Source organism: Stegodyphus dumicola, chromosome X2 (assembly GCF_044657685.1).
Source record: "Stegodyphus dumicola isolate Sdum_Otavi_A_Nest chromosome X2, ASM4465768v1".
NCBI classification, from domain to species: Eukaryota; Metazoa; Arthropoda; class Arachnida; order Araneae; family Eresidae; genus Stegodyphus; species Stegodyphus dumicola.
This window is the reverse complement of record NC_140781.1, coordinates 41749824-41768747: the sequence shown is the minus strand read 5'-3', so window position 1 is coordinate 41768747 and position 18924 is coordinate 41749824. Positions and strand designations below refer to the sequence as shown.

The 18924-nt window shown below is 33.3% G+C and overlaps 1 protein-coding gene and 1 long non-coding RNA gene across 7 annotated transcripts in view; both read left to right on the top strand.

Annotated features, from left to right (window-relative positions):
* LOC118183196 (uncharacterized) overlaps positions 1–10320 on the top strand; it is a 44641-nt gene extending 34321 nt beyond the window's left edge. The window contains exon 2 of the long non-coding RNA XR_015039070.1: positions 10003–10320. This is a non-coding gene — a long non-coding RNA (uncharacterized LOC118183196). The remainder of the gene's footprint in view (positions 1–10002) is intronic.
* Positions 1–18924, top strand: part of LOC118183197 (uncharacterized) — a 509384-nt gene that overhangs the window by 163795 nt on the left and 326665 nt on the right. The gene's annotated exons all lie outside the window — the stretch shown is intronic.

The following is an 18924-nucleotide window of genomic DNA, read 5'->3' as shown; positions in this document are numbered from 1 at the left end:
CAAAACAGGGGCTTGCGTTAATGCTTGCTTTAATTTTTCGAAAGCACTATTGGCTTCGGCCGTCCACGAGAATCTTGCCTTTTTCCTTTTTAATTTTAACAATGTTTCAGCAATAGCTGCAAAATCTTTTATAAAGGACCTATAATATGAACAAAGTCCTAGAAAAGAAGAGAGCTTCTTCGCCGTATTTGGCGGCGGATACTTTTGCACAGCGATTATTTTTGATTCGTCTGTCTCGATTCCTTTCTGAGATACTTTGTAACCTAAGTATTTTAATTCAGGGGCTGCAAATTTGCACTTTTCGACATTAACTTTTAGACCGGCCTCATTTAATAATGAAAACACCTGTCTTAAATCCTGTACATGTTGGTCCAGATTATCACTAGTAATAATGATATCGTCTAAATAGATAAATGCGGACTTTCCAAGAACAGGCCTTAGCCCAATGTCCATACATCGCTGAAATGTTGCCGGGGCCCCTGAAAGGCCAAACGGCATACGCAAAAATGCATAAGTGCCAGACTTGGTTATAAAAGCAGTCTTAGGCACGTCCTCAGGCCTAACCCCTATTTAAAAATAACCAGTCGTTAAGTCTAAAGTCGTCATAAATTTGGTTGATTTTATGTTCCTTAGAATTTCTTCAAAGATCGGTAACGGATATACCGGATATTTAGTTATGGAGTTTAATTTACGGTAATCAATAGCGAATCTCCACCTTTTTAGATGCGTCAAAGGATAGTCATTATTTTTCTTACATAAAACCACCGGGCTAGCATAACTACTTGAGATGGGCGTTATGATCTTTTTACGTAGCATATCGGTAATATGCCATTCTATAATTTTTTCCTTATTCTTATCATACCGGTATGGTTTTTGGCGAACTGGCATTGCATCTCCGGTGTCAATACTATGGTTAGTAACCTGAGTAAATCCTGGAATATCACTAAATAATGAAGCAAATTCACTTACCACTTGTCGGATTCTTCCTTGCTCGTCATTAGGGAGGTGGTCAAGTTTTAACATCGGCGGTTCAGCCTTTTCTGCCTGAACTGGTTTCATTGTCAGCTTAAGGGACGCTTCATTAAAATCCAGTGTTGCTTGTGCGTCTGAAGGAAAATCTATCCCTAAGATTATATGTGCTTGCAGATTCTTTACTATAAAAAACATCACCTTTACTTGTTCGTCCTTGATACGGATATACAACGGTACTTTACCTATGCACTTACATTTTTCTCCTTGCGCAGCTAACACTGTCCTTCATTATTATTATCCGAATTACATTATCCGAATTATATATGCGATATTTACGAAAATACTTCCTAAAAAAATCTTCTGCCACACAGGAACACTGCGCGCCTGTATCCAGGAGTGCGGTGGCTGGGATATTATTCACCAACACTTCAATCTTCGGAAGAGTCAAATTTTTCACCATTACTGTATTTAACTTGTAGGAAGAGGGGTTTTCTTGGCCTTCGGATTTCCGCACCCTCCCGTCAGCAGAAATCCGTTTTAGTTTAAATTATTTTTCATTTCCGTGCTTTCCTTCTTTTTCCCCTGGCCTTGAGACTTTTTTCCTGGATTGCTATTGAACTGTCGACGTTCGCCGGCTGTTTTTGAATGTTCGGGTTTCCTTGCCCACTGATTCGCTTTGCTTCCGTAGCCGTGTGTTTGAGTTTGCTGTAGTCTTGGCGCACCAAATTGGTTTCGCTGTTGATATTGGCGTCTTCTTTCGACGTCCGCCGTTCTTCTACTTTCAAACTGGATTGCTAGCTCAAATAACTTTTCCAGTGTAGTCGGATTTCTTAATTCAATAAAGTCTTGTACTTGGGGCAGTAACCTCGGCAAAATCACTTGAATTATTTCAGGATCCGGACGGTTTCCATACAAGAGTTTGAAGACGTGAATTTTTCTTAAAATAAAGATTGAGAGGTTTTCGATTCTTTGTTGATATATACTAAAAAGTTCCGTTTCTAATTTCGCACGATCCCTTACAACAGGGAAGGCTTTTAGTGGGGCAGTCTTGAAATTTTCGTAAGTATAGGTGGGACTTCCTGCTTGACCCAAGAGACTTCTGCCTATAGATTTGAACCAGTTAAGCGCTTGGCCCCTCAAAGCGCTGGTAGCTAAGGTAACTTTTTGAAACTCGTGCACGGGGTAGAGCATGAAGTGGTCATCCAATTTTTCCAAAAAACTGGTTACCGGTGAGTTTCCATTAAATGTTGCTTCTGGTTTCATCGAAGCGCGCATGGTCTGGACGATGTAACCAAATCCTTCCAGGGCGGCAGCTGGCATTTCTGGATTCTGAGCCGTTTCTGCAGGCAGCACAGGTTCTTCTTGAAACTCGGCCATGGTTATTCTTCTTCGTTGGGCGCCACTATCAGGGTCAATGTTCCTTCTAACCTTCTTCGGAAACATGCAAGGACCTGACTCGGAACAGAGAGCTTACTAAAGCTATGTTCAAAACTCCGGGAAGTAAAGAGGATGCACAAGAAGGGTATACAAAACCCTCTTTTTTCTCTATTTACAATGACTTCCTTACTTCGGAATACACCGACCCGCTACTTGGGGTCAAAACGTAAAAGTATAAAAATAAAACTAAACTCTAATTTAACTTTAAAATAATAAACGTGGAAGATTGGCCTTATATTAACAGGAAGCGTATGTAGTACAGAGAACTGTGAACACTACAATACGTTTAAAAATTATCAAGAGGATTAAAACCTCTGGCCTGGAAGGCAACCAGCAACTGCTTAACTTCTAAGGTAAGCGGCCTGCTTCGATTCACTGCTTCCTCTCTCTCGCTTGGCAAAAAGCCACAACTTAAATACTTGGCGTTCGCCAGACAAACTTTGCATAAAAACCTTACGCTTATAATTCTGGCTGGAAGTAGAAAATAAGAAGTGATAGTAAAGATTTAAAATAAAATAAACGTTAGTAAAACTTAAGATCCTTACAACCTGATCGTCTCTGAAGATCCTGAACATAATATTTTGTTGTAATTTTATATCATTGTAATACGAAAAATTAACATGTGGCGTATACACACGCGCTCAAGTTTTTAACAACGGAAACCTTAAAAAATAGTTATTGTTTACAGAACGAAGAGCTATATACAATTTTAATGCACCTTTTTAACTCAGTGGCCGGGCCGTGAAGTTGTCAATCACTGGTAATCCTGGCGAACGGGCTGGCTGCATGGATGTTTTTGTGGCTTTCCCCATGCGTAACATGTATGCGAGCCAATTTTTCTTAGAAAAATTCTCCACAAAGGCATCCCTTGCCTTAAGTTATATAGGCCTTGAGTGCTTTGCCATAATTAAATAAACCAACGCCGCCTTACCGAGATAGTGGTTAATGACTCTGACTACTGTACCGAAGGGGCCGAGTTCGAATCCCGGAGAATGCATGGTTGTTTGTCAATGTAGAGTATATGTGCGGCAGGGGCACCCAATGGGCTAAATGGACGGCGAGACGAAAGTCCTCATGAGAGGCTGGTGGTAGGGGAAAACACGTCTTCCCTGGGTGTTCTCTTCATTTGCATGTTTTTCAGTAATTGAGACTTCGTTTATACTAGTGCAAAACGTCTTCAGAGTTAGTCTATTATCACTGCTGAATGGTGAAAGCATGAAAATATAAATTTTTGTCTCTGACGAGAATAAAAATTTATTTGATGCCTACGAATAAAAGTAAGAATTATTTCAGAAAATGAGCAGGTTTATCGTCACTGGATATAATATGGACACCTTATTACTCTCTGGAATTTACTGAAGTTCCTACATTCAGAATTTTTAGATTAATGGAGCTCGTTTCAGCGTTTATGAGGCTCATATTTCTCGTTTCAGATTAATCGGTAGTCGTATGTTCAGATTAAATACACAACAAAAGAGAAGGAGAATATTCTAAACGCAAAAATTTACGTTTTTGTTTACGAAAATGTAGCATTTATTCTTGGGAAAAAATAAAAGTAGCAAATGGCTTGTCAAAAGTGAAAAATGCTGGCTGATGTAGCAATTTTTAGTTTTCCCTGCTTAATTTACTTTATTAGTTAAAAGAAACTTCCAAAGATACCGATTCTATTTTTGTATCAATATTTAGTAATTAGTATATGAAAGAGAAAGTGAAATAGATATAATATATATAATTTATTTACTAATGGAATATGAGTATATTATCTCCTTAAATATTCAATGTTCCATTAGTAAATAAATTATTATTATATTACTTTGCAGCTAGTATTAGGAAATATTATGAAATCTATTTCGATCAATGTATTTCAATTAACTAATTCAATTTTTGATATATACATATATATATGTGTATGCATATAAATAATGTCCGCGCAAACACAGTTGTTGCTTAATAAAGATTTTAAACAAAAGCCAGTAGTTGCTTCCATACTATGTTAAGATGCCAGAAGTTCAAGCCATTTTGATTGTAAGTTCAAAGTATTTTTTTTTTTCATTATAGGTGCTTTAAGAAATTCCTATTTCTCAAACTGATGCATCACATTCAAATTCGTTGTTTTCTTCAATTTCGCCATTCAGGTTCTAATCCACAAAATTAAATTCACTACCTATGTTGGCTCTAATTTTACTGGATCTAACTGCTGGAACAATGCGCAATAAGGTGTTATGATCCAATTCTAGTGTTGGGGGGAGGAAGCTATCATTTGAACCCTGAGAGCTCTTTGTGGCAGGGAAACAAACCTGAAAACTTCTCCCTGGCATTTGGTTGCACGAGAAATTGCAAATGTGATAAAACGTAGGGCGTGTCACATCAGCAGATCCAGGCTTCCTGTAACGTTTTTTAAAAATGAGGTATTGAAAAGCTAGTCTGATGGATTCACGAAACATTTTTTAAGATCCAAAATATCGCTCAAGGAGGGAGAAATGAAGGAGAAACAAACCAAAGGATGACCAGAGTTCTCCCTTGCCAGTGCAAGAGGTAACAGAGATCTTCCTGGCATCCCTAGACATGCGTTGGTTAGGTAAGATTATTTGATTAAGGTGAGAGCACACGACAGCTATCTTCCTAAGGGAATGAATACTTGCACGAACGTTTTAAGGAAATCTGGCTGATAGTCATGTTGCACATGGAAAAAATTCGAGAAAACTTTCATGAGGCCAGAACATTCGCAGGGATTTGTGCTTGAATCAAACTACAAGTGTTTAGAGATCTTACCGCTTGGTAGTTGGTGGATTAGAGTCAGTTGAAGATAGATGCGTAAACAGAATTCCCTGAAACATTTCTACTAGCTTCTTTGAGTTTCATATATATGCATATATATGAACAAATTAAATAAATAATTATTTACAGGAATGGGTTCATAGTAAATTTTTACTGTAAGCTGTACTGTATATTTATTTACCCATTCCATTATTTACCCATTCCGTATTACTGTATATTTATTTACCCATTCCATATTCAACTTGGAGTACGAAGCTAGTAAAAAAAATTAATAAACCACTGTGAAGAAATATAAAATGTAAAATTGAGTGTTCAACCTTGTAAATTATTAGTTATATGCCAAAAGAAATGTAAATATAAAAATCATAAAGCTACTACCAAAAAACGTAGAAAGAATTCATATCTGTTGGTACATCGTCTTCAGAGGTTGGTGTAACGTGAGAAGTAGATGAAACAGCCTGTTTCTGAGCTGATAACGACACAATTATTCTAAATTTTGAAACTTCGATAAATTAAAAACCAATTTTTGGCCTCATCAGTTCAACCCATACAAGATAGAAGAAGAAGGGCATTTTTGCCAAATTCTTACTAATCCCCACCAAAAAATGCACTGAGATCCAGATAATTTAAAAAAAAAAGCATGGAAGCCTTCCATTTGATTTAGATAAACACAATCAGTTAGAGCAGGTAATTCTTTAAACAAATATACACACAATAGTAGTATACGCGGCAGAAATCGCAAAAATACTTTTATCCTGTAGCAGTCGTTATTCGTATTATAAAATTGCTCAGCCCAGTAGAAATAGGCTAATGTGGAATGAAAACATTTTGCCAAATAATTAGAAATTAAGTTCAAATAAATTAAATAAGGTAATAAAAATAAAGTAGAGCCTCTACAAATAATAAATACATCTTCTTAAATCCATTGTATCAAGGGGGCCAGTTCTATATCTCCCGTTCTATTGGGCCGATTGACAAACTTCAAATTGCATTTTTCATGTCTCGAAAGCGCGACTTAGGATATATATTAGATTTATACATAGCATTGCTCTAACATAGGTATTTTGGCCCAAAATCGGATTTTTTCTGAGATAACATACCAATTTTTTTTTCCATATTTCGATTCTACGACTCAAATTATGCCTTGATATTACATTTTGTGAAATTTGGTGCGAAATTTACGAAGAAATTCAAAAATTTATTTTGGCGCAATGTTTTTCAGTTAGCGCCAAAAATAATTCACTTGGAGAACTTCTTAATATTATAGCAACCAATTTTCCTTTCCCTTCTATTATACCACAGCGGAAAGAACGCCACCTCGTTCCTATCTTTTCACATTATTTGCATGAGCGGAAAAAGACACTGCGTTTATACTTCCAAATAATTTTAGCAAAGTGTCTAAACCACATTTGATGTTTTATCGCTTTCAACAAATATGCCAAATTTCAAAACGCACCAATATATAAATTTACTTATATCTTCGGAAACTTTCAATAAAAAAACTGTAATTTTTTGCAGGTATGCTTAGAAATACGTCTACTTTAAGATGCTGGTAAAACGTTTATAGATTTAAGTCAAAATGTTTTTGAAAAATTTATAAAAATTATTTAAAAATAAAAATTTTAAAAATAAATCACAAAAAATGGATGAATTTTATTTGGAATGAACCTAAATTTCGAAATGTGAAAGGAAGAATCCAAATAAGTTTAATAAAAAAGAGGATTAATTAATATATACCAAACTCAATTAACATTGAGGAGCTAAAATTTTGAGAGCTAATTTTTTAAAAACTACTCGTGCGATTTTTACAAAACTTGGTAGTTTGGCGTCATTTTAGTCGTAGAATCGAAATATGGAAAACAATTGGTATGTTATTTCAGAAAAAGTCCGATTTTGTGTCAAAATACCTATATTAGAACAATGCTATATATAAATCTAATACATATCCGCTTTCGAGACGTGCTTTCAAGTCGCGCTTTCGAGACATGAAAACGCAAGTTTGATTTTCGTCAATGAACGGGAGATATAGAACTGTCCCATTTTTTGTTTTTTTCGCAGTGTACATTCTATCTTTGCACATTTTACATTTATGCAATTAATGATTTACAACGCTGGAGACGTTTGTTTTATATCTGATATATTTCTCATTTTTTATTTCATTTCTTTTGCCAGCTCCTAACTCCAAGTTAAATATTATTGAGTTTAAATAATTAATTATTTAATTTATTAAATTGCACAAGTTGTTGCGGCTTACAGTGCATAATTGGATTAGAACTTACCCATTTGTTTTGTATTTATTTATAATATATGACATTTTGGTGTAGATAACTTGAGGATTTGAATTAAACAGCTGAATAGATAAGAAGATCACACTCTGAAGACAGATGTGCCCTTTGAACGCATAATTTTATTTCATAATTAAAGGGGTTCACATATAATCGCGGGGGCGATATACAACCGCACAATTTTGAAAACTTACATTCTCCTACAATGGAGACAAAGCAGAGCGATGAGAACACAGATGTTACCAACAGCAGTAAAAAAAAGGTCTTGCGCAATAGTAGCAGTGATGTTTATAGACAAAAATTTCTTTGATCTGATTGACTGAGCGTTTGCAGCATTGCAGCATTGATTACATAAACACAAAACGAACTCATTTTCAGATGATGCACTTTAGATTCTTATATTAGTATTTTTTAGACAGAAAGCGGGCCTTAGAAAATTTAAATTAGTACTTTTGAGTTTAAATTTTTTTCATCTTACAAGACGGACAAATAAGAAGTGGAACGTTTTAGTAATTAACATAATAGATAGTTATAAATTATTAAAAAATTTGGTTTTATTAAAATGGAAATAACCTTGATTTCATTCATCGAAATAGGAAATTTAATGACCACTCTAGAGATAACTATGCATTACTATTTTCAGCTAGTATGGAAATACGGAACGTTATCACATCATTTACGAATATGGAAATAACAACATGTTACTTTTGTGAGAACATTTATAAAACAAGAATCCCTTGTAATCGAGGTGAGAAATAGGGTAAAATGTAAGAAACCCCATATGTCAGGCCTATTTTGTGGGAAATGCATATAAATGCATATTTAAATAAAGTTGTATAAAAATACGTTATGGATACACTTTTAATAGTTTGGTTATTGTAAAAATTTCATTTTAAAGATAATTTATTTCCTTATTTTCACGATTGCAAAATTAATTCCATTTTAGACAATAATGTCCGTTTTTCTGCCCAGCCTTTTTTTTAAACATCATTAGATTGACTGACGGCAGCCAATACATATTACAAATCAACAAGAATCACAAGTCTCTGAAATATTTTCTGGAAATATTTTGAAGAACAAAAAGCATGTTTTACAGTTTCTTAAATGCTCTGTTTGAAAATATCACTAGTCGGCAGTACAGACGTAATGTGACGCCATAATTCTGAAATTCACCATTTCCTGGAAAGTCACTCAGCATGTTGCTATTATGGAAATAATTATTATTACATGTATATGCTTAATATAATTAAATGAATTTGGAGGGAATTAAATGATAACTATGTTTTATTTATGCTAAAATATCTAATAAAATTGTATAATCATGTTACAAATCAGTAAGTGATATGCCAATATTCATTTCACGTATGTATATCAGAAGTCTACATTTATTATTCTCCTTGAATATCCAATATAACTTTCCAGTATAATTCCGACTTGGCAGGTATTTAAATTTACAAAATGAAGCTTTGAAAATCGCGTAAGTAAGGTATTATTTTTGTTTTCAAGGTAAGTTTGCTTTCAAAATTTTATTCATCGATTTATTCATCAATTTATTTAAACTTCAAGTGCTGTAAAACTGTCTTCTTCTTTGTTCTCCCGCCAAACCGTGATTTCTCATCATGTAAAGATAAAATGCTTCGAATTTTTTAAAACCAACCCAAATGAAGCGGAAATACATTAGAAAAAGAAGCCCGATTACGATGAATCGGAAAGACAGATTTTCTACTATATGAGTTTGTAGGATATAAATATTTCTCTATTAATTTTCACCCCTTAACAACAGAGATGTATAATAGGCGATATTTTTAATCGTGTACATTTAATACTGTGGAACGAAATAATTGTTTGGTTTAACGCTTTAGGATAGAACAAGATAAAAGGAATTATTTATATAGTTTTAAATAAAAGTTTACCACTTTGTGGTTATCTATCTCTCTTATGGTTATGTAGCTCTCTTATTTCTCTCTATAAGCTTCTTATGAAGGTGAAGCCAAGGGCGTCAATTCTAAAAACAGTGAAAGTTTCAAAAAAGATTCATGGATGTTCGTAATACATCTAATGATGAGATCCCGCTCATATTCATAAAGATGAATGAGATTCTGGTGGATAGAAATGTTTTGAAAAATATGTTGAAAATTACAAATGATCTTTGAATTTCTCTGTTTTAGCGTCAGCACAAATCTCCTAGTATACTATCGGTTTTCCATATTTTATCTCATTGCAGGTAAGTCCGAGCTCTTTGTACCCAAGTTTAAAGATTGCTTATTTCGATTTCTAGCTCAGACAAGAAGAGTTCAGGATACTGCATAAAGCATTTTAAAGGTAAGTTTCAGATTTCTGAATTTATAACTGTTTTACATAAATATTTATATATATGTCTGTAGATAAATTATTATAAAGGAAACAAAATATTTAGACTTTCATCTCTGAATAAGTTAATTCCTTGTTATTACTTTATTATTTGATCCAGCAACTGAATTTTGTTATTATTCTTTTTTCCATTTATGTCATTAAGTTATTCCTATTTCAGGTTGAGAGAAAGTCGTCTGAAGATCCTGCAATCAAGCTTGCTTCTTTGGCACTACTTGCAATGCAGATGAGTAAATGTGAAAGAAGGAATAAATTTTCTCGTCTGAATTTTTCAGTAAACAAAGACATTGATTGTTTGAATATCTCTTTGACTGTTTCACATTGATATACATTTGTGGTTTCTTTGATCTGCGTGTGGTTGCTACATTTATTTGGATTTCTTTATCTTACTTTATTACCCTGCAATTTTATACTTATATTGATTAACTTGTATATACAATGCAAAAAAAAAAAATAAAGTTTCTATTTTTCAAATAAATTTTTGGTCTTTATTATTGCTATTTATTAAGAATGAAAGCTTAAAATTACACTCCCTTTACTTTACGTACCTTGTTTTCGTTGCTCATCGTGAGAGGTTTAGATGTCTGGCGAAGCTTTACTTTAGCATCATTAACATCACGCGTGATGCATAAATGCCATTTTATAAACGGCTTCTGAAACAGCATTTATGCAAAAATAAATGTGAAGTCATCTAAAATTTCATTTTGATTTACCAATTTTTTTAATTTTTTGTGATTTGTTATCTAAAAAGGTAAGGCAAATTATCAGCTTTAATTCGCAATGTATTGTTTCTTCATCCAACCTTCTATAAAACCTTATTTAAAAAATAAAAACCAACAGCAGCCAATGCAGATTATAAATCAGCAAGAATCACAACTATCTGAAATATCTTTTGAAAATATTTTGAAAAACAAAAAGGCTTGCCTTGCAGTCCCGTCTTAAATGTTAGCATAAATTATGAAACATAGGAAATTTGTATAAAACTTAATAATCATTACAGGCAAAAATCAATTGTCATGAATTATTTTTATCGTTCTTTCAACAGCAATTTTCAATTACACTCTACTACTTAAGCTATTTCTTCATTGTTAACAGCGGAGGATGCTGTTGAAACCTGAATGGTTCAGCTTGTGGAGAAACTTGCATTTTGCCAAACGCAAATGTTGTAACTAAGCTATGCGACATATATTTTCAAATTAGAAAAGCTCTGAGTAAAGTCTTCCCAAAACTTTAAAACCGCTGCATTACGCTACATTATGCTGCTATCGACATAACATCCCCACACTTTGGTAAATGTTTCCTCGGCGCAAACATAAGATGTTTAATTTATGTTCCCGGAACAGTGTTTACCATTTTGTTTTTAGGATTTAATTAATTTGCAGCTGCTAAATAAATTAAGCGATTTAAAAGTAAGAAATGTCTTTCTTAACAGTTGTAATTAATAAAAAAATTTCCCAATGCTCTTACGTAGCTTTTGCAGAAATTTTACTTTATCTGTAGACTCAAATTGTTACTGCTGTCAATGCTGTCATTTACCATAACAAATAAATGTGATAATAGGTTCAATGAACTTATCAAATTACATATGTGGGGGTGAGGAAGAAAATCAAACAAAGTAAAATAAAGAGTGTTTGCAATCATAGGTAACGCAACTCCGCGTGAATATAACAGGGAATAAAATATAATTTTTCCTTTAGTTTAAGCAATATTTCTAATATAAATCGAGATACAAATTCATAATTACTGTAATTTGTGCCTTTTTTATTTACTACTTTTATAATTTTTGATTTTTAGTATTTTGTAAACTCTCGCCAACTTCAAGTTTTACCTCGTAAAAACTGCTTCAGATTTTGAAATTTTGAACGATTTTAAACACAAATTAAAAACAAAGTATACTTTTTCAATAGCAACAAAACTCTGCTTATAAAAGTGAAAGGCGGAACATTTCAAACCGGTACAGTTCTTAGTAAAATTTAATTCAGAGTCAAATAAGATTGTTAATGGTGTATTTGTTTGAATCGTTGATTCCATTCAAAAGTCTCATTTGTTTTCCAAAAATTAAGTTAATTTAATTTCAGTAAAGATAATTTGCTTTACAAATATATGTACCGTTTGCATACATTAATAAAAGACTTTTCTTACATCGAAAATTATGTAGTACCTCGACTGCAAAATTTATCTGCAACTCTCCTAATATCTCTGTATTCTGCATTTAATAAAGCTAAACAATAATGATAAAATATGTTGCAATGTATATGCCGAAACTGTTTATTCTTTTTTATCTTTTTCACTTTCAGATAAACAACAAGCATTTTTTTCTTTAAATGGCAAAATAAATAGCTGTATTAGTTTTGCTTAATAAGAGGAAAAAAATGTATAAGATTTCTTCTTGATTTGTGTTTCAGCAAAATTCAATTTTTAAATGGTGAATTTTTACACTCTTTATAGTATATTCGACGTATATGTGAATAAATATTTCTCATGTCTGAAACATAAATTTTGAATTTTTTGTGGACTTCTGCTTTTTAAATTGAAATGATATCAGTTTTTAACACCTTTAATTAAGCTTTAAGCTGAATACTAGAGAGCAGAATGCAAGTTTGTTTTTAATTACATTGAATGGGGTTACATCTTGATAGATTATTTTTAATTTAAGACATTTTGCAAAAGAACTGAAGAAAAAATTGGAAGTCGTAAGCAGGGTTGATTTCAGAAAGTGGCGAATTTGTTTAATACAAATTACAAATTTTGAGCAATAACTGTGTAATTTCCCACGAATAGTCTTGCTGTCAACCAACCTGCTGTCAATGCTGTCGACCACCTGCTGTCAATGCTGTCATTTACCATAACAAATAAATGTGATAATAGGTTCAATGAACTTATCAAATTACATATGTGGGGGTGAGGAAGAAAATCAAACAAAGTAAAATAAAGAGTGTTTGCAATCATAGGTAACGCAACTCCGCGTGAATATAACAGGGAATAAAATATATTTTTTCCTTTAGTTTAAGCAATATTTCTAATATAAATCGAGATACAAATTCATAATTACTGTAATTTGTGTCTTTTTTATTTACTACTTTTATAATTTTTGATTTTTAGTATTTTGTAAACTCTCGCCAACTTCAAGTTTTACCTCGTAAAAACTGCTTCAGATTTTGAAATTTTGAACGATTTTAAACACAAATTAAAAACAAAGTATATGAAAATATTTTAAATAAAACGAACTAAAAGAAGTTACGAAATTATTTTGCATTCGCTTTCTTACAACGCAGAACGTTCAAACAAGATCTAAATCTTACATCAATTTAAGTGATAACTGAAGTCGATTATAGCTACTTGTAAAATAGTAGATCAATGAGAAATGATTAAAGATGTGTTATACTCGAAGTAAAGGTAGAATAACTGAATGTAGAGAAGACTTAAATTCTATATGTCTTAAGATCAGGGCCGGTTTAAGTAATTCTAGGTGGAACATGGGGGCCGTCTAACGTGCTACCTTTAAAATTGCATTTTTAGATAGCGTGTAAGTTATTATCACTAATATTTTTATTTAGAAATTATATTATATGCAGGTTTATGTAATATATTTTGTATAGTAACAATTTTCAAAATTAAGTAATTTTTCATAGCCAAATAGAATACAAGTAAGAAAAACTCTAATGCGAGATCTTGTATATTACGCTCATCTCTGTTCCAAAAGAAAACTGCTTTTTTAAATTTCTACATTTGATGTCAGTGAATTCAATACACCCTAAATATATAACCAACCTCTAAGCAATTTCTCTCTTGTTCTCATTGGTGGGCTCTAGCCAGTATAGGCGTTGGCCACTAATAAGGTCGAAAGCGGCCTTAGTAGTGGAAGTAGTAGTTCATTACTTTATTATGGTAGGCTATCGTTGCATTCTATGAAGGGACAAACAATTTACATCGATGCTTTCTCTGGGATTTGAAACCGGGCTCTTCGCTACTACAGTCAGAGCTACTAACCACTTTCCTGTCTGAGAGGTTTCCCTAAACATATAATCAGTTTATTTACTTTTTAATAGCTTTTTTCCGAATCTATTTACCTGGATTTTTTAATAATGCAGAGAGTTTCATTTGTAAATTTATAATGCCATCCATTTGAATTCATTTATTGACATGAATAAGTAAGTATATTGTACCCGATCACTAGCGATAAAAAAATCAAAATGATGTGATTTCCTTAAAACAAGCTAGATACCTCCCTGAAACAGATGAGGTTTCTTTAAGTAAAATTTTCCTTGAGCTCTTCTGATATATATATATATATATATATATATATATATATATATATATGCTTAAGCTTGTACGGATTTAATGTGTTCTCGTTTCCTATCTCATTTCAGAGAATGATTTCAGCATCGGTTGCACATGATTAGCCAAAATTTCACAATACTTCAAAAATTCAGAAAATAAAGTAAGTTATCTTTGACCGGAACCATGCGTTAAATAGTTAGATTGACCCTTAATACTTAGATTTCATTTAAACCAGTAAACTTTCATAGGAAGATGGAAATCACTAATTGTATAACATGAAGACGGAAACAAATGTTCTCATAACTAGGTCAACTGAAATTTTTATTTCGGAATTATTAATACGAGATAAAAAGCATTATCTTGACAACTTGGCAGCAGCCAAGCTCTCATACATTTTGTTGCTTGGAAACGAAACTAGTAGCTAAATAGAGCAGTAAAACTTATATTTGTCCATTTAATACTTCTTGAAGATAAAATTTTGCAAATTATCTTAACTTATATTTTTATCTTTGAACGTGGTACTTAATTTGTCCTTGTGAGAAAATTATTGTAATGATTTTAAGTAACAGTGTTTTTATAAGCTACAAAATATTTACATTCATAAAGTATCGCTTAATTCTAAACTAGAGGATAATTAACAATAATAATTAATTATTATTCATGAACATGTAAATCTTAACTACAAAATAATTTACTGCGATATATATATATATTAATACTAGAATTATACTAATATATATTAATATTTGATACAGTTCAACATGTATGCATATCACGTTAATATACAGGGGTTGGACAAAATATAGAAACACCTTTAAAAAAATGTTTCTTTGCTTAATATGGTGTAGGAAACCCGTTGGCATCCAAAACAGCTTGCAGTCTTCTCGGAATGGATAAATACAGTTCCTGTATGTTTGCCAAGGGAATATCATACCATTCTTCCTGCAAAACGGTGGCAAGTTCAGATAACGATGTTGGCGGTGGATAACGAGAACGCACTTTCCGTTCCAATGTAGACCACAAAGGTTCGATAATATTCAGGTCTGTGGTGGCCAGGAAAGATGGGACAACTCATCCTCGTGCTCAGAAAACCAGTCCTGGACAATGTGAGCTGCGTGAACAGGGGCTTTGTCGTCTTGGAAGACACCAGCACCATCGGGGAACAAAGTTTGTACCATGGGATGAACTTGATCGGCCAAAATGTTCACATAAGTCTTGGTAGTCATGTGCCCTGACACAGTTATCATGGGGCTAGCAGAGAACCACAATATGGCTGCCCAAACCATAACAGAACCCCCGCCATGTTTCACTCTTGGCAACAAGCCGTCTGTATTATAGGCTTGAGATGGCGTTCTCCAGACGTAAACTCGGCCAGAAGTGGGAAACAATGTGAAAGAAGACTCGTCAGACCATATTACTCGCTTCCACTGCTCTATAGTCCAGGCTTTATGACTTAAACACCACCTCTTCCTGTTACGGGCATTAGCATCACTGATGAGTGGCTTCTCAATTGCAGCACGGCCAGCAATTCCCTGTTTATGAAGCTCCCTTCTAATTGTTTTGGTACTCACAGGGTTCGGTAACACAACATTCATTTCAGCAGTAACTTTTGCAGCTGTGGTCTTCTTATTTTTCGTCACAATTGCCCTTAATGGTCGTCTGTCATGATCACTCAGGACACACTTTCGTCCGCGCTGTGATTTAGCAGATGATGTTTTTCCGCTTTTCAAATATGCGGAATAAATCTTCGATACAGTACCTCTTGAAACACTAAACACCTCGGCTACCTTGCTTACGGAAGCACCTACCATACGTGCTCCAACAATTCGCCCACGTTCGAAGTCTGTTAACTCTGACATAATGCAATGACAACCTCACATAACAGTACTCCGACAACAACTGAAATGTTTAGCACATTTACGAAGTTGTATAGGTGGCGTCAGTAGTCAAAAACGCCAGCGCTACCTACATATTTCATTAAAATCAATCTTTCTTTTCAAACATGCATTTCACAAGGTGTTTCCATATTTTTGTCCATCCACTGTACTTTAAAATTTTATCTGTTCATCTAAGCAAAAAGATAAAAAAAATAAAAGAATGCGGCGCTATACAATGACTAGTTAAAGTAATTCTCTTTATATTAGCAATATATACGCATAGTGATATTACAAAGCAAATATTTTTGCTGCTTTGATTATTCTTTTTCTTTTCTCATCTAATCTAACTAGGTTCGATTATTTTATTATTTTTTGTTGACATAATTAGTAACTATCTCATTAAACTTTATTTCACATCTTACAGAACGTTTTTCTATTTTTAGTGAAGTAGTTTAAAGGTTAAAAAAATGAAAACACATTCCTTTTTTAATAATTCTCTAATCTGAGAAGCTTGTTATCTGTACGCTTAGTGCATAAATATTAATGCAGATCCTGATGTTTATGCATAAACTTGCTAACCACTTCATATCCCTGGCTCGAGATTATCGTGCTCTCTATTACTCTAATCCTGCATATTATTAAAGCTAATTATACAAGGTATCACTGCATAAATAATTCATAAAATGTCGTAGTAATGCTGCAAATAAAACAGGAAGGTCGGACAGAACATTACACGTAATCAGAGACTCCTGTTTTTAAAATAACTCCTTCTAATCATCGTTTGTTAAAAATATTTTACTAAAGCTGTCTGTAATTGCTCTTCCTAAATTATTACATTTAATTTATTTCGTTAAATATTCCGATTCATTTCATATTTAATTCAATTCATCTATGTTTTCAAAATACGCATATAAATGAAATCCGTCTAATTAATTTTGTCTGTCTTGTTAAAGCTTCCGTGACTAACAAGATTAATGAAGTTGCATTGCTTAATGAAGAATATGATACTTTCAAGAATAAAACTACTGCAAGTTTTTTTTTAAACCCATACGATTTTGTCTAAATGTAGATAATACGGTACCTTAACGAAAGCATTTGATTACTCGTATCATTATAATTAGTTAGTAGTAAGATATTTTTGGCTCAAGGATTATTTAACTACCTATTTCCCAGTATCACCGCCTCAGAAGATTTTACTTTGTAGAGTAATGTAGAATTCTTTTGAATCCATGAAATATGAGAAATCAGCAATGCCCTCGCCGAAACTTAAACTCCGGATCTTCTGACTGCTAGCTGAAAGTGCTTTCCGCTTACACCATGAAGGCACGCGTTAAGGGGAGAGAAAAACCTTACAACAGTGCAAGTTATAAGTCCTACACAGTTTATAAATCTTGTGTCAAAAGCTAAATTAACTAAATTACTGTGTCTGTCACACTACCTATTAAAAATAATTGACAGTTAGCACATCTTGTGTCACAAACTAAATTTGGTAAAGAGTATTTAAATTTCATGCTGCTAGTATCATATGATTTTGATGAGTCAGAAGTTCCTGCTCGATAATAATTAATGACATCGATGAACATTTTGTAATTTTGTCAACTGCTACAATTTATGTTCAAGTGTGCACATAGTTTAATGTATGCTTAAGGCAAATGGCTTGGCAATATATATCGCGTGACTATATATACGGCAAATGGCAATATAAATGACATGATGATATTTTTCAACTTGTTAAAATGCAAGTGGAAGGAGAGACGACAATTAAATTTTAAAAGGACTTCTATCATAATGAAGTATTTAGATAAAGGAGTTAATTTATGATGAAGAGGGTCTTCTCGAGTTATATTATCAGCCCACATATTTTCCTGTAATGTACGTCATTTTAATAGTCTTCTAGGTAGAAAATGTTCAAATGTATAATTTTTAGAAAATGTTGTTTATATATTTGTATATATATGTAATAATAAAATTCCATAGTCAAGAATACACTTAAAATTCTAACTGTATGTTCTTTTCATTTTTAATGGCGACGTTCTCTTATTTGAAAGTACGTGGAATTAAATCCACAGCCCCGTAGTCAAGTTGTTTTTTCCGCCTTTTCTACACGTACAGTTATAGAATGTTCTGGAAATATTTAAAGCGAACTGGATTGGCTGACGAGGCTGACTTCATTTCTTGGAAGCTCCGCCTTTCCAGAGGCTATAAAAGGACTCGCAAAGGAATATCGGGGCTTTTTCTTAAATGTCACGATGCAGTTAACTTCATAGAAAAAGTTATTAGTAATTCTTTTATTTACTCCGGATATCTGATTTTGTAACTGCTATTTCTCCTGAATAATAATAAATGGATCCTGCATTTTTTTAAAACTTATCGTCTGATAATTTAAGCTACGACTAAAGCTGGTACATCACATATATGTATCATGAAAAAGTAAAATTTGCCGCCCAACAGAGATAGTGGTTAGCGACGCTGACCGCCCTATCGAAGGGCTCGGGTTTAAATCCCAGAGAAAATATAGATGTTTGTAAATGTACAGTGTCTGTGCGGCATGGGTCACTCTAAATATGCGGCAAGACAGAATCCCTTTATAGAGTTTGCTAGTAAGGGAAGAGGGGTAGGGGGCTCTCGGACCCGTTCCCTCGGAATGCACTTCATCAAAATTGGAGGCGGAATTGAATAAATTCGTACTCTCACTTCTGTGTACTCGGCTCTTGCCAACGGCAGACGCAATCTTGCACTCCTTGTCACGCTGAATTTCATGGGCTTGTTTTGATATTAACGTCAGGGGAATGAGATAAATCACAACAACAATTTATTGGGTGTCAGATCCCTTTTTATGTCTTTGCGATTTTAAGAGCAATTAATGGCAGAGTCTTTGACCATGTGGAAGTAAATTACACTCTAGAAACCATTGTTTAATTAGT